Genomic DNA, 19,048 nt, shown 5'->3' on the forward strand with positions numbered 1-19,048 from the left:
TAAGTAAGCCCTGTAGAAGTGACACAGTGAAATCTACCAGCTTTCACTGCGTCACTTCTAGGGTGCAAATGCGTCAATATCTTATGCCTGCCTCACAGCAGCCGTAAGACTGAATCAAGCCCTTTCACATGGTGCTTACCCCATGTGAAAGGACACATTGCTGGAGTTGCGTTACTTTTGTGACACACTCCAGCAATGCATCACTTCTGCGCCATACAGATACATCAGAAATACTGACGTATCTGTAACTCCTTGCGACATGATGCATCATACTGTAAATATGACGCATCCAGCATGTCGCAAGGAGTGCACACTGAGAAGTGACACATCGCTGCTTTCACGCATCGATGCGTCACTTCTCATAAATGAGGCCCTTAGTGTACACATTCTTTTGTTGAACATTCCTGGAAATCTAGTACATTCTAATTGCGGTTATGTTCACCTTTATAGACCTGGGTCCTCATGAAAATTACTTTGCTCTCTGACCCGACCTGTGAGAAGCATTAGGGGTTCCTTCCCTGCTTTCTACAATATAACTTGGTGTTAGAAATGAGGTTTCTGGTTGGCTAGGGTATGCACCTAAACCAGGCAGAACCCACCACTCTAGTCAGGGTGAGGGAGTAACACACTCAAGATAACCCCTGCCCCCTCCCTTGGTCGCTTGGCACGAAGAGTCAGGCATATCCCAGAGGCACTGTGTAAAACGTTTGTGAAATACACACACACCAGTGACATAATAAATACACCACAAAAGAAACTCACCAGAATATTATATAAAAATATGTAATATATTGTGTATAACACATAGACTGCGTAAACCAATAATCACTTTACCAACTAGGCAATTGTCAAAACATCACAGTGCAACAAGATAAAGACTTATATGTTGCACATGTCATGAAAACCCCATCACTGTATATATTATGCAGATCCTGAAAAAATACTCATTATCCTCTCACTGCACGGCATAAAATGGCACATATCATAACATCAGGGCATGAATATGAAGCAGTTTGGTTAGAATGAAAACCCATAAATCGCCATATGTCTCCCGTAGCACAGAAATCACGATGCCATGCCATAAACATACAAGGAGCAGCAACCTGCCTTCACCCGGAGGGACCGCACCGCCAACCAGATGGGAGGAGGCATCGCCATCATCCACAGGAACACCATCCGCATCACGACCAGCACCGACGACACCCTCACCACCGCCGAACACCTGCACTTCCAGATCCGCACCGACCCGAAGACCACCCTCAGAGGCACCCTGATCTACCGACCCCCGGGACCACGCACACAATTCAGCGAGGACATCGCCGACTTCGTCAGCCCGCATGCCCTCCCCTCCGCTGACTACATCCTCCTGGGGGACCTCAACTTCCACCTGGAGAACAACAACGACCGCAACACCACCACCCTGCTCGACAACCTCGCCAACCTTGGACTCAAGCAACTGGTGAGCACCCCCACCCACCTCGCCGGACACACACTCGACGCCGTCTTCTCATCCAGCAAAGACATCGCCTTCAGCCATGCCACAGAACTCCACTGGACGGACCACAGCTGTGTCCACTTCACCTTCGATAGAACGACGATCCACCACCACCAGCAACAGGCCGCTCGAAGAAGCTGGAACAAGATCACGGCCGACCAGCTCGCCGCCTCCCTGAGCCAGCACCCTCCTGCCAGCTCAGCGAACCCCAGCCAGGCCGCCGACAACCTCGCGAAGTGGATCAGCAACTGCGCGGACAAACTCGCCCCTCTGAGGACCCTGCCCAGCAGACCCGGCAGCAAGAAAGCCCCATGGTTCACCGACAAACTCAAGAGCTCCAAGAAGAACTGCCGAGCCCTCGAGAAAGCCTGGAGAAGGGAACCAACACCGGACAACATGACCTCCCTCAAGCTCGCCACCCGGAAGCACCACCAACTGATCCGCACCGCCAAGAAAACTGCATTCAAGGACCGGCTGGACAACAACGCACACAACTGCAAGGAACTCTTCAACATCGTGAAAGAGCTCTCCAACCCCAACGCAGGAAGCAACGACATCACCCCTTCGCAAGACCTCTGCAACTCCCTCGCCTCCTACTTCCACAACAAGATCGCGGACATACACAACAGCTTCAGCATTCAACCGACGCATGCCACGACCACAGCAACGCTGCCCACCACCACCCTCCGCGCCTGGACTCCGGTCAACACCGAAGACACCGTCCGCATGATGAACTCCGTCCACTCTGGATCTCCGACCGACTCCTGCCCTCACCACGTCTTCAACAAGGCGGACGCTGTCATCGCACCCCACCTGCGGGACATTATCAACACCTCCTTCGACACCGCCACCTTCCCTGAGAGCTGGAAGCACGCCGAACTCAGCGCTCTACTCAAGAAACCCACAGCGGACCCCACCGAACTCAAGAATTACCGCCCCATCTCGCTCCTCCCGTTTCCAGCCAAAGTCATCGAGAAGACCGTCAACAGACAGCTTGCCGCCTTCCTCGAGACGAACGGATCCCTCGACCCCTCACAGTCTGGGTTCCGAGCCAACCATAGCACCGAGACCGCCCTCATCGCCGCCACCGACGACATCCGAGCCCTGATGGACAACGGAGAAACAGCGGCCCTCATCCTCCTAGACCTCTCCGCGGCCTTCGACACTGTCTGCCACCGCACCCTAGTGCAGCGCCTCAGCAACGTCGGAATCCAGGAGAAGGCACTGGAATGGATCATCTCCTTCCTCGACGGAAGAACACAGAGAGTCCGCCTACCACCGTTCAAGTCAGAGGCCACCGAAGTGATCTGCGGCGTCCCTCAAGGATCCTCGCTGAGCCCCACCCTCTTCAACGTCTACATGAGCCCCCTCGCGGCCATTGCACGCCAACACAACCTCAACATAATCTCCTACGCCGACTACACCCAGCTGATCCTCTCCCTGACCAACGACCCCGCCGCCGCCAGAGCCAACCTGCACGAAGGGATGAAAGATGTAGCCGAGTGGATGACAACCAGCCGCCTGAAACTGAACTCAGACAAGACGGAGGTCCTCATCCTGGGCTCCTCGCCCTCCGCCTGGGACGACTCCTGGTGGCCCCCCGCCCTGGGCACCGCACCCAAACCGACTGACCACGCACGCAACCTGGGCTTCATCCTGGACTCCTCCCTCTCCATGACCAGGCAAGTCAACGCCGTCTCCTCGTCGTGCTTCAACATCCTACGCATGCTACGGAAGATCTTCTGGTGGATCCCCACCGAGACCAGGAAGACCGCCACCCAGGCCCTCGTCACCAGCCGACTGGACTACGGCAACACCCTCTACGCCGGTACCACCGCCAAGCTCCAGAAGAGACTCCAGCGGATCCAGAACGCCTCAGCCAGACTCATCCTCGACATCCCACGAACCAGCCACATCTCCGGACATCTGAGAGACCTGCACTGGCTCCCCGTCAACAAAAGAATCACCTTCCGTCTCCTCACCCACGCACACAAAGCCCTACACGACCAAGGCCCGAGCTACCTCAACAACCGAGTCAACTTCTACGCTCCCAAACGCCACCTCCGATCAGCCAACCACGCCCTCGCCGCCGTCCCCCGCATCCGAAGAGCGACAACAGGAGGAAGGTCCTTCTCCTACCTGGCCGCCAAGACCTGGAACTCCCTCCCGACCGACCTGCGCTTGACCCAAGACCACCTCTCCTTCAGGAAGAAGCTCAAGACCTGGCTGTTCGAGCAGTAACGGCACCCCCCCACCCCCTAGCGCCTTGAGACCCTACGGGTAAGTAGTGCGCTCTATAAATGTCTTTGATTGATTGATTGATAATACATGGTATACGGTACTTCTGTTCCCCACACATAGGCTACCAGGCCATCTGCCCACCTACGATGGTGAATAGGGTAATTTCCTCAATGAAATGGGGGCCACTCTGGAGGACTCCCCGGAATGACCCTAGCGAAGAACAAGTGCCCCCATGTCATGCGTCAAACAGGGGTGGGGGAGGCACACACTAAAAAACCAAGCGAGGAAGTCTCCATCGAAGACTTCCCCTGTGATGTCACCAACAAACAACTGCCCGCTGACTGAGGTAGGTCACAATGAGGGGGGTACACCTTACAGAATTTGCTCTCTTCTGGTCTCATGTTGCAGCGTCAAGCCCAGCGTGCTGAGCTGTCGCAGACATATGATGCTGTCTGGACACCAAGAAAGAGGGGAGACTCCATCTGGAATACCAGCGGGCGTCGGCCCCACTTTCTTAATGCCCTGCCTCACCTGGTTGCTCACACCAGACACACCTGTGGGGGTGGGTCACCACCATGAGGCTGTTCTCCCTGGTTGCTGTGGTGACAGTCTCAGATGAGCCCGCCGGCGCCCTGGCTGTGAGCAAGACCGCTTCGGGAAGCAAGCCTAGCCATCTCCAAGAGGAGGGTCTTCAGTGTTGTGGCGCGGGGCAGAAAAAAACCACCATCCTCATAGCTCAGCGGGCCTGGTGATAATTGCGCTCAGCATGCACTGATTCTTCTTGGCCAGAGTGCTCACCACGCGCTGGGGAAGCGAAACATGCAGGGCTCCCCACACATTGTTTGACACAAAATGACATGGAAAATAAAGCGCTCAAAACGTGCTGATCCAGCAACTTCTCTCTGAAAGGGAAAGTGCTCCACACATACTTTCCTACCAAAGCTCTCCTCACATGCTGTTCTTTTCTGGAAAAGTGGGGGAGCACAAAGTGCTCAGCACTCGCTGCTCTCAAGGATTTTAAACCCACGCTGGAAGTAAATTTCAGAGGGTGAAAACAGGGAGAGACTGTCAAGAGTTAATGTGCAAACGGCCCCTGTCAGTCTAAACCAGACGTTGATTGGAGTCAGGCTGCAAAGCACAAAGGGTCATAAGCTAACAGAAATATTTACTTTCTAAAAGTGGCATTTCTAAAATAGTAATACAAAAATCCACCTTCACCAATAAGCAGGATTTATCACAGCTATTCCAAACATACCAAACATGGCAACACTATTTCTTTCCGATCAGAAATTACCACTGAACAACATATATGGAAATTCCCAACACAAACCTATGAGAAGAGCAGACCTTACAGCAGTGCAAAACCAAATAGGCTGTTTGTCTCTACCTGGACATGCCACTCAACAAAGGCACATGTCCAACCTTTTATCTACACAGTACCCTGCTAATGGGCTACCTACTGCCTATCTTAGGGGTGACCTATATGTAATAAAAGGGGCATTCCAGACTTGGCAAGTAACTTTAATTGTCACATGTCTGTGGCAGTAAACTGTGAATGCAGGCCCTGCAGTGGCAAGTCAAGTCAAGTCAAGTCAAAGAATTTATATAGCGCACTACATACCCAGAGGGTCTCAAGGCGCTTAGGGAGGGGAGGAGGATTACTTGTCAAATATCCACGTTTTAAGTTGCTTTCTGAATGCTAGGTGGTTCTGGGTAAGGCGAAGGTAAGTGGGGAGTGAGTTCCATGTTTTAGCAGCCAGGTATGAGAAGGATCTGCCTCCCATGGTGGTCTTGTTGAAGCGAGGTACAGTGGCGAGGGCTTGGCTGGAAGAGCGTAGTTGGCGGGAGGGGGTGTAGAAGGACAGTCATGAGTTGAGGCATTCTGGTCCGATGTCGTAGAGTGATTTGTGTGCATGGGTTAGCAGTCGGAAAGTGATCCTCTTATTGACGGGTAGCCAGTGGAGGTCTTTCAGGTGGCCAGAGATGTGTTCGTTGCGCGGGATGTCTAATATAATCCTGGCTGAGGCGTTTTGGATTCGTTGGAGTTTCTTCTGGAGTTTAGCGGTAGTACCTGCGTAGAGGGTGTTTCCGTAGTCCAGTCGGCTCGTGACCAGAGCATGGGTGACTGTTTTTCTGGTTTCGGTGGGGATCCAGCGAAATGTTTTTTTGAGCATGCGGAGAATGTTGAAGCAGGATGAGGATACGGCGCTGACTTGTCTGTTCATTGAGAGTGAAGAGTCCAGGATAACGCCTAGGTTCCGTGCATGGTCTGTCGGGATGGGTGCTTTTCCAAGGGCTTCCGGCCACCAAGAGTCGTCCCATGCAGAGGGGGATGTACCTAAGATGAGGACTTCTGTTTTATCTGAGTTCAGTTTCAGACGGCTGTGTTTCATCCATTCGGCAACTTCTTTCATTCCTTCGTGTAGGTTAGTTTTGGCGGTGCTGGGGTCATTGGTGAGAGAAAGGATCAGTTGAGTGTCTGAGACAGGTTTGAAAGACTAGTTCTGTAGGCGTTGCAAACAGTGCTGCAGGCCAACTAGTAGTATTTATTTTACAGGCCTTGGGTATATGGAATACCACTGTACAAAGGACTTATAGGTAAATTAAACATGCCAAAGATACCAAGTGTAAAAGAGAGAGTCCATGCACTCTAGCACTAATCAGCAGTGGTAGAGTGCCAAAGTCCTAAAGCAAAACAAAACGGTCAGAAAAACAGGAGGAAGGCAAAATGTTTGGGGTTAACCCTGCAGAAAGACTCGGATCCAAAATTGTGCTTAACTCTCTCTCTCTCATTCCCATTCTCCCTATTTGAGGGAATGCTCATAGACCTGATTTACTCTGGCATTTGGCTCCACATACAGAGACGAGAGTGCAGATTAACACCTTGTTTTTTTACCTAACTCATTGTTTTATATTTTTATCATCTACTATTAGAGTTTCATTTGAATTGTGTTGTGGGTTCATATGATCGATGATGTTTTATTAAAAATGTATTATATTTTGATGGTCTATTTGTGGGAAGTTTTATGCGCTTAGTCCCGAAATAAACAATGAATTGATTGAACACCTCGTTTTACCCTCCAAAGCTTCCAGGGCACTCATTACAATTAAACTTTGGGCCTCATTTACCATATTTTGATGCAGGGCAGCAGGAATTCCTTTTGTGCTGCTGTACGTCCAAATAAAAGGGCAGGAAGGCGCTGTATACGTAAGATACAGCGCCTTCCTGCCCTTCTCTCATGCGCCTGTATTCTCAGATAGGGGTTTGTCCAAATGATCCTACATTACCTTGGCGAGGAACAATGTAGATGAACAAAATTGGTATATTGTGGAAATTAATTCTTACAAATGTAATTTACACAGTGACATTTTAAATTACTCACTAGTGATGTGTTTGATTATACAAAACATAATTTATTCTGCCTTTTTTCACAAGCATGCATATAGTCTTCATGTCTTTCCCAGGCATGAGCATAATGTCACTTTCACATGAGATTGCATGCCATATTGGAAAGCATGATGCAATCAGTTTCTTGACAACGACTATTTTGCTTCCTAACCCTCACCTTCTTATATACATGTACATATGATTTAAAGCTCTGTATGTTCTACATCTCTTATTAACAGGACCTGTCCTCGTCATTTTGTGGTGCACTTCAAAAGTAATGTGCACCCAATACTATGTTAAAGTATGTATTATCTTCTATAGGTTGTTCATTCCTCCACTGTCCTGAAGAGGATCTAAATCATAAACGTCCGAAACACGTCAAATCTACTGGTTGGAGGAGTTTTTTTCCAACCTCAAAACCTTCAAAAATCTAACTTTGGACACACACTAGGAAACAGACGTCAACATTGTGGCCTTGTAAGTCCATGAAAAGTCGCTCAAGGTGGCTTTACGTTGCCTTGTAAATATGGGCAGGCACACTGCGTGGCCAGTGCATCTAAAAAAGTGACGCACCGGCGGCGCAAGGGGCTTGTTAATGAGGACATACATGTCTGAAGTATCTGTAAGTCTGCAAATTCAGATAACTGGCAAAAATGATTTGTGCTTCTATTACCTAGATGCTGAGATTGCCGAAGGGGTATCAGTGTGCATAAAGACCTTGCGTCAGGACCAGTGTTTCTCATGTACCTACCCTTCCTTCCCTAGTCACTGGGCTAGTTACTTTGTGCTTGGCTATCATTCGAGTATCAGTATACTAGCTTCTGAGGGAGGAAAGGGTGGGCTGCTGAAATCCAACTTCCCATGATATGACAGCCCCTGATTGGTTCCCACTTGTAACAGGCAGCTCAAGAGACCTCTCCTCTTTTTGTCACAGGAGCCTACAACAACAATAAAACTCTGCCACCACAAATCAAAATATAGGGAATGAAATAATAATGTGTCCATGCGAAACAGTAATTCCACTATTTGCAAGAACAAAAAAAAGTGTTTAGGTTAAAGATAGCCCAGTGAGGAGAGCGTTCACTGTCAAGGGCGAGCGACTCTCCTATCCTTAGCGTGAGCTAAAATATGCAGAAATTTCGACTAGGAAATAGGAATTGTATATCAAATGTTCTATATGAAGTGCTCTAGATAACAGCACCATGTAAATAACACACCAGTCCGTCTGCAATTGGCAGGATAATTTGTAATCATATGCAAAAGTTGTTTGCGCCTGATATTGAATTCTGAATTGAGAGAATTTACTGTACGTCTGTTACATCTCCGCATACATTGCTTCAGATATTACCTGGTGGAATTTCACTTGGGGTAAGTCGTCAGTAATGGAGAAAAAAACTGTCTTTCAAGTGCAGTAAAACTATTTTTTCTGCTCTAAACTTACCACTTAGGCATGTAGTGGTAGAATAACCCCAGGGCTTTACCAAAAGGCACAGCAATACGTTTACCATGTGTCAATTGTACTGCCCAGTGGTCCACTGCACTCATGAGGGACAACATGCTCAGAAGTCCTTTGCACAGCCGTGCTCGTCTTTCGAAGGCAGTCACTACATCTTACACAATGATTTGCAGCCGCCCAAACAACCCATGTACTTCGGGCACCACACAGCATTTGCTGTGATAAAGAAGTTGCACAAATAGGTCGCAATCTGCTGCTTACTGTGGAATTGATCAATGTTGTGGGATATCCTGATATTGACACCAGAGACTCATTTTTAGAACATGAGTGCTGCGCGAGGGCAGAGTGGACACAGCTGGCTGCTCCACACCACTGGTTCTACATTAAATAATGCAGAAATAAAATAGCTAAGCAGGCTGTCATTGTGACCTTCTCTGAAACGACTTTACAGATGGTTCAGTTATGATATTAAATAAACCTAAACTGCGCAATTGATTTGAATCACAAAGATATGAAAAGGAAAGCATGCTAATGGAAATATTATGCATGGATTGGGAATAATTCTCACATTAAACTGTAACAATCACACAGCAGTCCAAATGTCAGACAGAGGGTGCTTCGGCAAGAAAAATATTTTGTGAGGAAAATATTTTCTGAGACTCATGTTTATTTAGTTATTTGTATTATTTATTATCATTTATTGACTATTATTGCTAGGCACGCTTGCTTCTTCCTACAGAAGATTACTCACTCTGTCTCCAGATAAAGTCTGGGTAAGCCACTCGATGAAACTGTGCCAACCCCTATTTCTGAATCTATCTAAATTTTTGTCTGCGCTCTCTTTGCCTTATGAATATATCAACATGCACATTGTATTTTTGCACCTCTTCATTTCTTGAGGCTGATGAGTCATTTCACATCTTTGTGCACCCTAACCTGCAATTCACTATGCACGTTTAATTGTGTTGACATTCTTTTCCAAAGAAAAACAGAAATACTCATATTTGAATTTAAAATCATTATAATTTTATTTTGTAAAGTTGAATGAATGAATGAATGCGGGTATTTGTCAATGAACAGTATTCTCTGTCTTGGAACAGTCTTGGAGTCTTCTATTGCAGTCTCCAAACTACCTTTTAACTTATATTTTTTTCAGGCCTCCTCTTTGGAGGTCCCTCATTCTCCTGCACTATTTATTGTGCTTTTCACTCCCACAATAAGTTCAGATGCTGCTTTTTTGGTGATTTAAGACTTCCTGTTAAAGGAATCAAGGCTTGGGAGGGGCGTGGACTGGAGTAGGTTCATCCCAGACAGACCCCGAGAAGAGGTGTCGAGCAGGTGGGAGGTGACGAAATGGGGGGGCGTGGAGCCGTCGAGTAAGCGAACCACAGTGGGGCCTGACGCCGGCAGCAAAGCGAGCGGGACCCAGAGCGGTGACAAAAGAGGAGGTGCTGCCCTGGGCCTGCTGCCGAGGTTCGAGATGTGGAGCTCCAGAGGTCGAGGTTGTTGTGGCAACACGGGGCCCCGCTATGGGAATTAGGAGTGCTGCCTGCTGTGAGTGATGGAGAGCTTGGACCCTGAGGCTTTACCGGGGCAGTTGATGGCAAGAACAGTCTCCAACGGCTGAGGGTCTGGTCGAGTGTTCACAGGGGCGGCTCCTCCATGTGGGCGGAGGAGCGTTGCCCCACTGCTTTCTCGCAGTGCGAGAAAGCAGAAGTGTTTGGTTGGGGGAGGGCAGGTGGGTGGTCCTTCTCTGCGGCAGGGGAGGAGTGGCTTGCCCAATGTTGCAGGCCCTGACTGTTTGGTCAGCCCTCTGGGGTCGACCAAATCACTCATGCACACTCTGCCATTTCTCGATGTAGGCTGCATGCAGCCTATATGGAGAAAATGGCCTCCCCGTAGGCGCCTGACTGGGCGCCGTCTCCACCAGGCACAATGATGCCATTGCAGTGTTGTGATTGGCTTAAGGGATGGGAGGTAGGCTGCCTGCTTCCTGCGTGGAGCAGAGAAGCAGAGACGAGGCGGGACCAGATTGGGCCGGCTAAGGTACGTTATATATATTTTAAATTAAAATTAAACCTCTACTCCCCCACGCAACCCCCCCTACCCGCGAGCCATGCTGGCTGCGACTGCTTCCTGCACTGAGAATGCACCATACTTGGGACGGGCAGGAGTAGAGTGTTCAAGTGGCTGTGAGATGAGGTGGGCTTACGCAGGAGTCTCAGACGAGTCCTGGACTGCAATATAGTGGAGGCAGCTGAACTAAAGCCAGAGAGTGGCCGGAGGCCTTGGGAGCAGCAGACTTGTGAGAGGAGTTCTGCATAGATGAGGTGAGCGCTATGAATACTGGTGCCTGAGGAAATTGCAGCCGGCTGGTTAACAGGCATTGCCATGGTTCCAGACATGGGGTCTACAGTGCCTTCAGCCCACAGACTAGAAAAACATGTTTTCCCCGTTCAGGAGTAGAGAAACGAACCAGGCACCCAGGACCGGCCAACTATGCAGGGCTCGAGTCGTGGCTACATGCAGGTACACGGCGTCCCCCCACTCTTTTCACAGGGTGGACGCCGCCCCCCCTGCCAAAAAGCTGGGCCCCACAGAAATATGCTGAACGTGTCCCGGTTTAATTTTCAGACACCGGGACACGCTCAGCACGTGACGTCATGCGGTCATTTGCTTTCTGTCAGTCCCCCTACTTCTTTTTATGGGACTTGTGCCCTGCAACTATGTGCACTGTGCCTGAACCTTCCATGAAAGAGATCCTGCAAGCAGTGCAAAAAACGAAAAAGACACTGGAACACAAAATAGACACTATCAGCCTCAACATTACTCGCCTCGTACGGGCCTGCAATAGGTCTGGGCCAGAATGGGAAGCACAGAATCCACACTGGAGGAACACTAGAATGCCACAAAACAACTGCATTCTGAGGTCCTCGGTCTTAAAGATGCTACATGCACCACACAACCCGCAAGAGGGTCTACGGCTTGTACGAAGCACTGTTAGCAGTTATATAGTAGTTTAAAAGTGAGTGGGTTAAAGGCGACATACACCTCACACACTGACTGGGGTGGGTAGCTCCAACCCCACCGCGGGAGGCAATAACGAGGGGGGAAAGGGTATTACAATGGTATATGAAGAGCATACCGAGGAGGGGCGTCACCTCACCTGACGACACACACTCGAGCCGAGAGGGGGCGCTCCTGAGTCTTTCCATCCTCTCCTAAAATGTTAACAGGTTGGGTAAGAAAGTGAAGAGGGGCATAGTTCAAAAATTCAAGTATTGACACAACCCGGATATACTCCTCATACAGGAAACCCATTTGAAGGGTAATAATTGTGTATTTCTTGGCCAAGGCAGATACAAAACTGCTGTTCACTCAGGGTATACAACTGACTCCAGAGGGGTTGGAATGCTGGTACCAAGTCTCTACCCCTCAACCTCTGGTATGGATCCACCTAGGGGTTTTTGGATGGGGAACAGGTTCTGATTGTCTCCTGTTATGGCCCACCAGGACTACAAACATTAGCCCTAGATCATATGGAAAAATTACTGACGCAAGCCCCGGAAGCAACACTGGTGATGAGGGGGGACCTTAATCTCACAATGTGCTCAGAATTGGACGGCCGACCCTGGCAGATACCACCGGGTGGGTGGATCATAGATTAAGAGACTTTGTGGGGACGATAGGTCTTCACGATAGGTCTTCAGGACTTACGGAGGATGAAAAACCTAGATTCAAAATAATTTTTGTATGTTTCTTCCTGTATGCAGGCCGGCGCACAACTGGACTACTTTCTGGTACCACCAACGCAGGGGTATAGATATAGACATACTACCTTCCGACGAAGGGGGACCTCAAATCATTTACCCCTGTCTACTTGGTTGACCACCTTCACACAGATTGAGAGGCCACTTTAGTGTTTGCACCCCTGGGATATTAGGGACTGGGAAACAAAACAAATTCTTAAGCAGGCCATGTTGAACTCTTTCAACGATAATAAGGGTTCTGTAGATTCTGGTGTAACTATATGGGAGGCATATAAAATGGTGCTAAGAGGCCAGCTAATATCCACGATTTTAGGTAAACTTAAAGAGGATTGTAACAGAATTGATGAACTAGAGACACGTCTAATGCAATGGGAAGGGAATTATCAGACTACCCCCACACCGGAGCTGGCACATCGAATAGTGCTGGCCCAGGAAGAATCTAAACAACTGATTGAACGGGGGCATGGAAATTACACAGGCTATATGAGATGGGGAATAGGGCTGGGAAGCTTCTTGCCTGGCTGGTCCACCCTGTTGAGGGTCAACAATGGGAACAGAAGATTAGAGAGAGGGGAGAATGGTGTATACAGCCCCTCAAATAGCTTCAGAGAAGAGGTGTGGCGCAGTGGCCAGGGTACGTGACTTTGGAACACAGGGACTCGCGGTTCGATCTCTGGCGGCAGGTTAGCCCAGCACCATGTGACTCTGGGCAATAGCTCACTTTTTCCTGACGGCCCCTGGCGCCTTGATACCCTCGGATAATTGTTAGCGCTTTACAGATACTGGATTTCATTTTTTTCATTTCATTTCAGACTTTTTGACCTATCTGGAAGCGCTATATTGCCCTCGACAACAAGGCCCCGAGTTAGACATACAGGGCTTTTTAAGGGATATCCTCACAAAGAGGTTAGAAATAGAGTGATAAGCTAGACAGTGAAATAGAAGCGACTGAGATCAGGGAGGCTACAGGGCAGCTGCAGAGTGATAAGAGCCAAGTTACCAATTGTTGTCCTGCAAAGTTTTCTAAATGCTTCGGGGGTTGTGCTTTGTGAACCTCTGTTGAGGATGTTTCGTGATGACCGGACAGGAGGCTGTCTTCCCAGGGATGCCCGAATGGCCCCTATTGCCTTGATCCATAAATCAGGAAAGCAGCCAGAAATGTGTGCGTCTTATAGGCCCATCTCACTGCTGAACTTGGAGGCGTAGATACTGACAAAAGTACTGTCCAGCCACCTGTATGACATGGCAAACAAACTGATTAGAGCTGACCAATTCACGTTCATGCTACACACAGCAATGAAAAATAATTGCAGACACTTGCATGGAGTCCTGGCACTCTGTGCATACCTCCAGGAGTCGGTGGTGATACTCTCCCTAGATGCCAAAAAGGCATTCAATTCACTCGAATAGCCTTACCTATGGGTACTGCTCGACAAGATGGGCTTTGGTCCAGCATTTCTTTCATGGTTCTAGCTTTTATATAGGATGCCCCTGCCAGAATACGAGTAAATGGGGCATTCTCTTTTTAGTATTTGAACTATGGAGGGGCACTTAACAGAGATACCCGCTTTCCCCTTTTCTGTTCGCCCTAGCCATCAATCCATTGGTGGAATGGGTGAGGAAAGAAGCCCTACTGGGGGGCCTGAGGTGGGATCAGGGTTGGGAGGATAGAATCTCACTCTAGGCAGATGATATACTTCTTCATTTGGCAGACCCCTTACATTCAATTCCAAGGATACTACAAACATTCACCAACTATTCGGTGATCAGAATAAACTGCCATGAATCAGTGGCTTACTCGCCCACGGGGTGGGCTCATCCAGAGGGCTCGGATTGCCACTCCAATGGTCCAGGTTGGGCTTTCAGTACTAGGGTATTTCTATCACTATATCCCCAACAGACTTTATATACAGAAACTTGGAGAGACTCATTATTCTCTATAAGACAGATCTTGCCAATTGGAGAAAGTTGCCGTTATCCTTTGTAGGGGATGGCTGCACGATGAGACATCTGCCCAAATTTCTTTATGTTTTACAACCCACGCCGTTTGAAATCTCTGAATCCTTTTTCTGGGCAGTGATGGAGACAACCAGAGCACTGTTTTGGGATGGAGGCATGCCTAGAGTTGCTCTACCCAGCCTAATGTAGGGTTAATTCGAGGGGGGATTGTGCATCCCAACCTCACGCTGTACTATTGGGGGGTACTATTGACTGTGATTAATGACTGGACCTTTGTTGAATTAGAGGATCCTGCTCTGATTATGGACAGACAAACTCTGCCACAAAGAGGATATCACAAGGCAATTTATGGGAGGGGTATCCCACAGGGACACCAGAACCCCACCAGCCGTAGCAGTCCAGATTTGAAAAGATGCAACAAAGGCAATTGCCTGGACAGGAAAGATTACCAGGGAGATACCACTGTGGGATTCTGATATGCTGGTGGACTTAAAACACTTATCAGGTTTCCATCCCTGGGACTTGAAAGGCATATCTAAGTTAAAGACCTGTGGAGCTCGAGGAATATACTAACATTTGAGGAGCTCAGTGAGCAATTCGGTCTTACGGACCCTCAGAGATTTAAGTATCTCCAGGTGAAATATGTTCTGGCCGAAAACACGTCACATCTTAGAGTTGCAATAATATAGGTACACTGGTCCATACCTTGTGGGAATGCCCTAAATTGCAGGGCTACTGGTAAGACCCATGGGGCCTTAGATACCGAGTTACGGGGTAGTAGGCTGATCTAACGGTGCGAGTAGTGTGCCTGGGTATGCGGAGAAAACCGACAATCCCATGATATCCCTTTATATTTTGCGATATAGCGTTGATTGTGGCCAGGAGGGATGTGATACAGTTGTGGAGCAGTGGGACGCTACCCCGCAAGGACCAGTGGGCCCTCAAAATGCACTGTTGTATGCACATAGAGAGAACGGTTTACCAAGCACCGGGATGCGCGGGGAAATTTGACAAAATCTGGGGTTCATGGAAAGCAGAGAGGAATCTGGAGAACTAACAAGGAACTGGTGGCAGGTACGACTAGTAGGCGCTGTAAGGGGAGAAGGATGTCTGGATCAACGAATTGTAGACTTGCCTAGTGTGTTATATGTACTACAGGATGTTGGGTGGATGGGTGACAGCTTCTGGATACGCATGCGCCTACGTGATGCTAGGGTTGACGTACTAAGTTCATGTATGGTATGTTGTACTTGCTATAAAAAAAATAAAAACATTTTTTTTTTACAGAATCATTCTTTTATATAATGAAGCTCAGGTGCAGTCCAACACAGGTCTGAAAAGTGTCATAGCCTGTTCAAGAACCTTTAAAGTCCTATCTTAGTGGGACCCGAGATAAAAGCCATGTTTCTTCTTAACCATGATTGTACCATTATCCAGGACTCCTCTTCTCGTGTATTCTGTCACACCCCGGGAGAAACGAGACGCTTATGCCTTATGTTGACTCACTCCACTGTTTCTGTTTCTATTTCTGCTTAACAGTATTGTATGGGGTGCTTGTTACACCAATGTTATGCTGAAAATTATTAAAATATATACTCATAGGACATCGCAGCTTCCGTTTAAACTCTGAGCGAGACTCACTGTTGAGACAAACTATGTTGTAAATCTGCTCAGGAGCATTACTGTGTAAAAATCGAATTGTGATGTAGATACATGACCTGATATGCAATACAAATATGAAAATCAATAAAACAAATTTAAATAAAAAAACAGTATTGTATGGGGTGCTGATAAATGTTGATGACCTACCGCCGTATTATCACCCAGTGTTTGCCTTCGCCTTGATCTTTATTAAAAGCAATATATATATATATATATATATATATATATATATATATATATATATATATAACCTACTGGCGATTGCCAGTAGGTAGTTATAGTTAGGATTATTTTCAATGCAAAATCTCAACATTCTATTGTGAATAACTTTGGCGCCGGTTGAGGAATCTGCCTGAAAATTTCCTCAAATTTGCCTCGCGCCGCTCCGGTCCTTTCTTGAAAGTTTGGGGGGGGATTCGTGAAGCGGGGGCCGAGATAAAAGGGGGGTCCCAAAACGTGTTTTCCCCATGTTAATTTCCATAGGGCGGTCGACCTCACTTTTAGCCCGAACGGCTGAATGGATTTTCACCAAACTTGGCAAAATTGTAGGGACTGGTAGTCCGATGTGCCTTTGCTAGGTCTCAAGAAATGTGCTCCAGAGGATTTTGAGTAATTTAGGTTAAAAAAATATATATATCTGTAAGCGCGCCCTGGTACGCGCACCGGGGAGCGTACCAGTGCGCAACACAAGTTCGCGCGCGGAAAGCTGATTGGCTCTCGGGTGTCTGTAAACATTCCAAACAGTCCGGAGCGGCCGCCATCTTGTGTCTCGGTAGGATCGAGACACAAGAGGTAGCAAAAACAAAGGGGGAAATGACCAAAAGGGGGCAGGGTAGACCCCCCCCTGACCCCCTAGGATTGATGTGGGGGCCATAAAAGGGCCCCGCGGGGCAAAAAAAAATTACTTTTTTTTTCGATTTGCACGGGGGTGCGCCCGGTACGCGCACCGGGGAGCGTACTATGGGGAAAAAAGAATGACAGAGTTTATAAAAAATGTAGTCTTTTTTTAAAAATTGGAGGTAGTTCTAAAAAGAACTGGGTTTTTTCTTCTTTTTGTTGTTTTATATTTTTTTATTGTTTTTTTGAACATTTTTTACTTTTTGGGGGTTTTCTGAACAGTTTTATATTTTTTTGTATTTTTTATGGGGAGAAACAAAAAACAGGGAATTGTAAATGGCTCAACTGGAGCAAAAAAAACAACAGAAAAAATTAGGGTTTTTTCGGGCACTTATGGTTATCCCCAGCACAGATGATAAGTTTTATACTTTGCTCACCATAGCAAATTAACTTTCCACAATATTTGCACATGATTTTAAAATTGTTAAATTTTGGTTGTATGATAGGCATTGTCTCTGTTGCCTCTGAACCCGATGGAGTTGGTTCTTTCGATGTTGAGGGTCTAGATGTTGATGGGGGTAGCTTACTGCAGAGGTCCCTTACCTCTGCAGCAGAATAGTTGATTGGGTGCCGACGGATCATGTGCCAAATCATGGTATGATTCCCGAAGGAATATTTTTTGTTCGGGTTCCCCCTGGACAGCTCAGCATCACAAATCAGACAAGTTACTTTCGCAGCGTTGAATTTTTTGAAACCCCTTGGGATTTTGTAGAACTGCCATACGAAGTGCTCTTTTGGTTTGTAGGGCTGATTAACTTCAGGCAGGAAATGCCTTGTCTGTCCCTCCTCTTCATCATCCTCCTCCTCCTCTTCTTCTTGACCACCAATGTGATCTTCTGGTGGTCTTTTTGATGGTGGTGGTGGTGGTGGTGGGGCAGATGAACCAGCTGCTGCTGCTATTGTAGCCATTTTAAAGTAGAAAAGATTAGAGAAAGATCTTCAAACAGGTCTTCTTCAGTCAAAGGACAAAGTCAGAATAAGGAAAAAAGGTGGGGGCTTTCATCATTTGGAAAAAAAAAGCAGTTCTGGACCAATGAAAAGTGTTATTTTCAAGTCACATGACCAGGGCTTTCATCATTTGGAAACCAAAAGTGTTGTGAACCAATGAAAAGTGTTATTTTCAGGTCACATGACCCGAGGCGCTTACGCTACGCGCCCCGGGGCACGTAGCGTAAGCGCGTCAGGACGTTTCGCGATCGTATGCGCTCACGTGCTTCCGGGTGCGCTTACGCTGTGCGTCATATGACGCATCACGCGGCTACGCGATACGTCACGATGTTGTTTTCGTTCACGGCAATAGCGCTAACGGGAAGCTTACCGGTACACGCTCCGGGGCGCGCAAAAGCACTGCGCTTACCGGTGAGCGCATCGGTACGCGCCCCGGGAGCGCACCGGGGCAAAAATATATATATATGTATATATATATATATATTACATAATTATACAATATAAAATTCGTAATAAAAATATTACATATCATACCCATAGAGATTTGCTATTAAAAAACCTATGAAATTCACTGAAAAAACCATAGGTTTCACACCAATTATAGTTAGGAATTAGCATTTAAAAAACCTATTAAATTCACTGAAAAAACCATAGGTTTCACACCAGTTATAGTTAGGAATTAGCATTTAAAAAACCTATTACATTCACTGAAAAAACCATAGATTTCACACCAGTTATAGTTAGCTGGAAATGTTACTGACATAAAACCATTGAAATTCCCACGTTATAGTTAGTTGGACTCACTATAACTTGCGCGTGCAATGCACTGCTGATGACGTCACATATTACATCACTCATGACATGGTCTGAGCAGGTGTTAGTTTTTGGAGATATTCACGCTTAGTGCAAATATTTCCATCACTACGCCTGCCTTGCTAATAGGCGATAGCGACGTTAGCGACTACTTTCAGTCGCTAACTGGTTGGGTACGCCCACTTTGCATGTCATTAGCGATAAATATCGCTGACAAGCAAAGCGGGCCCCAAACCGCTCGCTATCGCCTAAAAGCTGTAGCTAACATTAGTTAGCGACAGCTTGCTAATAGGGCGATATAATTGTCGCCACTTAGCGGCCATAATCCAATATCGCTAGGTTTGGTAATATGCCCCTAAATTAGCAGATTAAGTCATGCCACCGAAAAGATGGAGCTTCCGCCCTGGGCTTTTTTGTAA

Source organism: Lissotriton vulgaris, chromosome 6, assembly GCF_964263255.1.
Source record: "Lissotriton vulgaris chromosome 6, aLisVul1.2, whole genome shotgun sequence".
In the NCBI taxonomy this organism is placed as follows: domain Eukaryota; kingdom Metazoa; phylum Chordata; class Amphibia; order Caudata; family Salamandridae; genus Lissotriton; species Lissotriton vulgaris.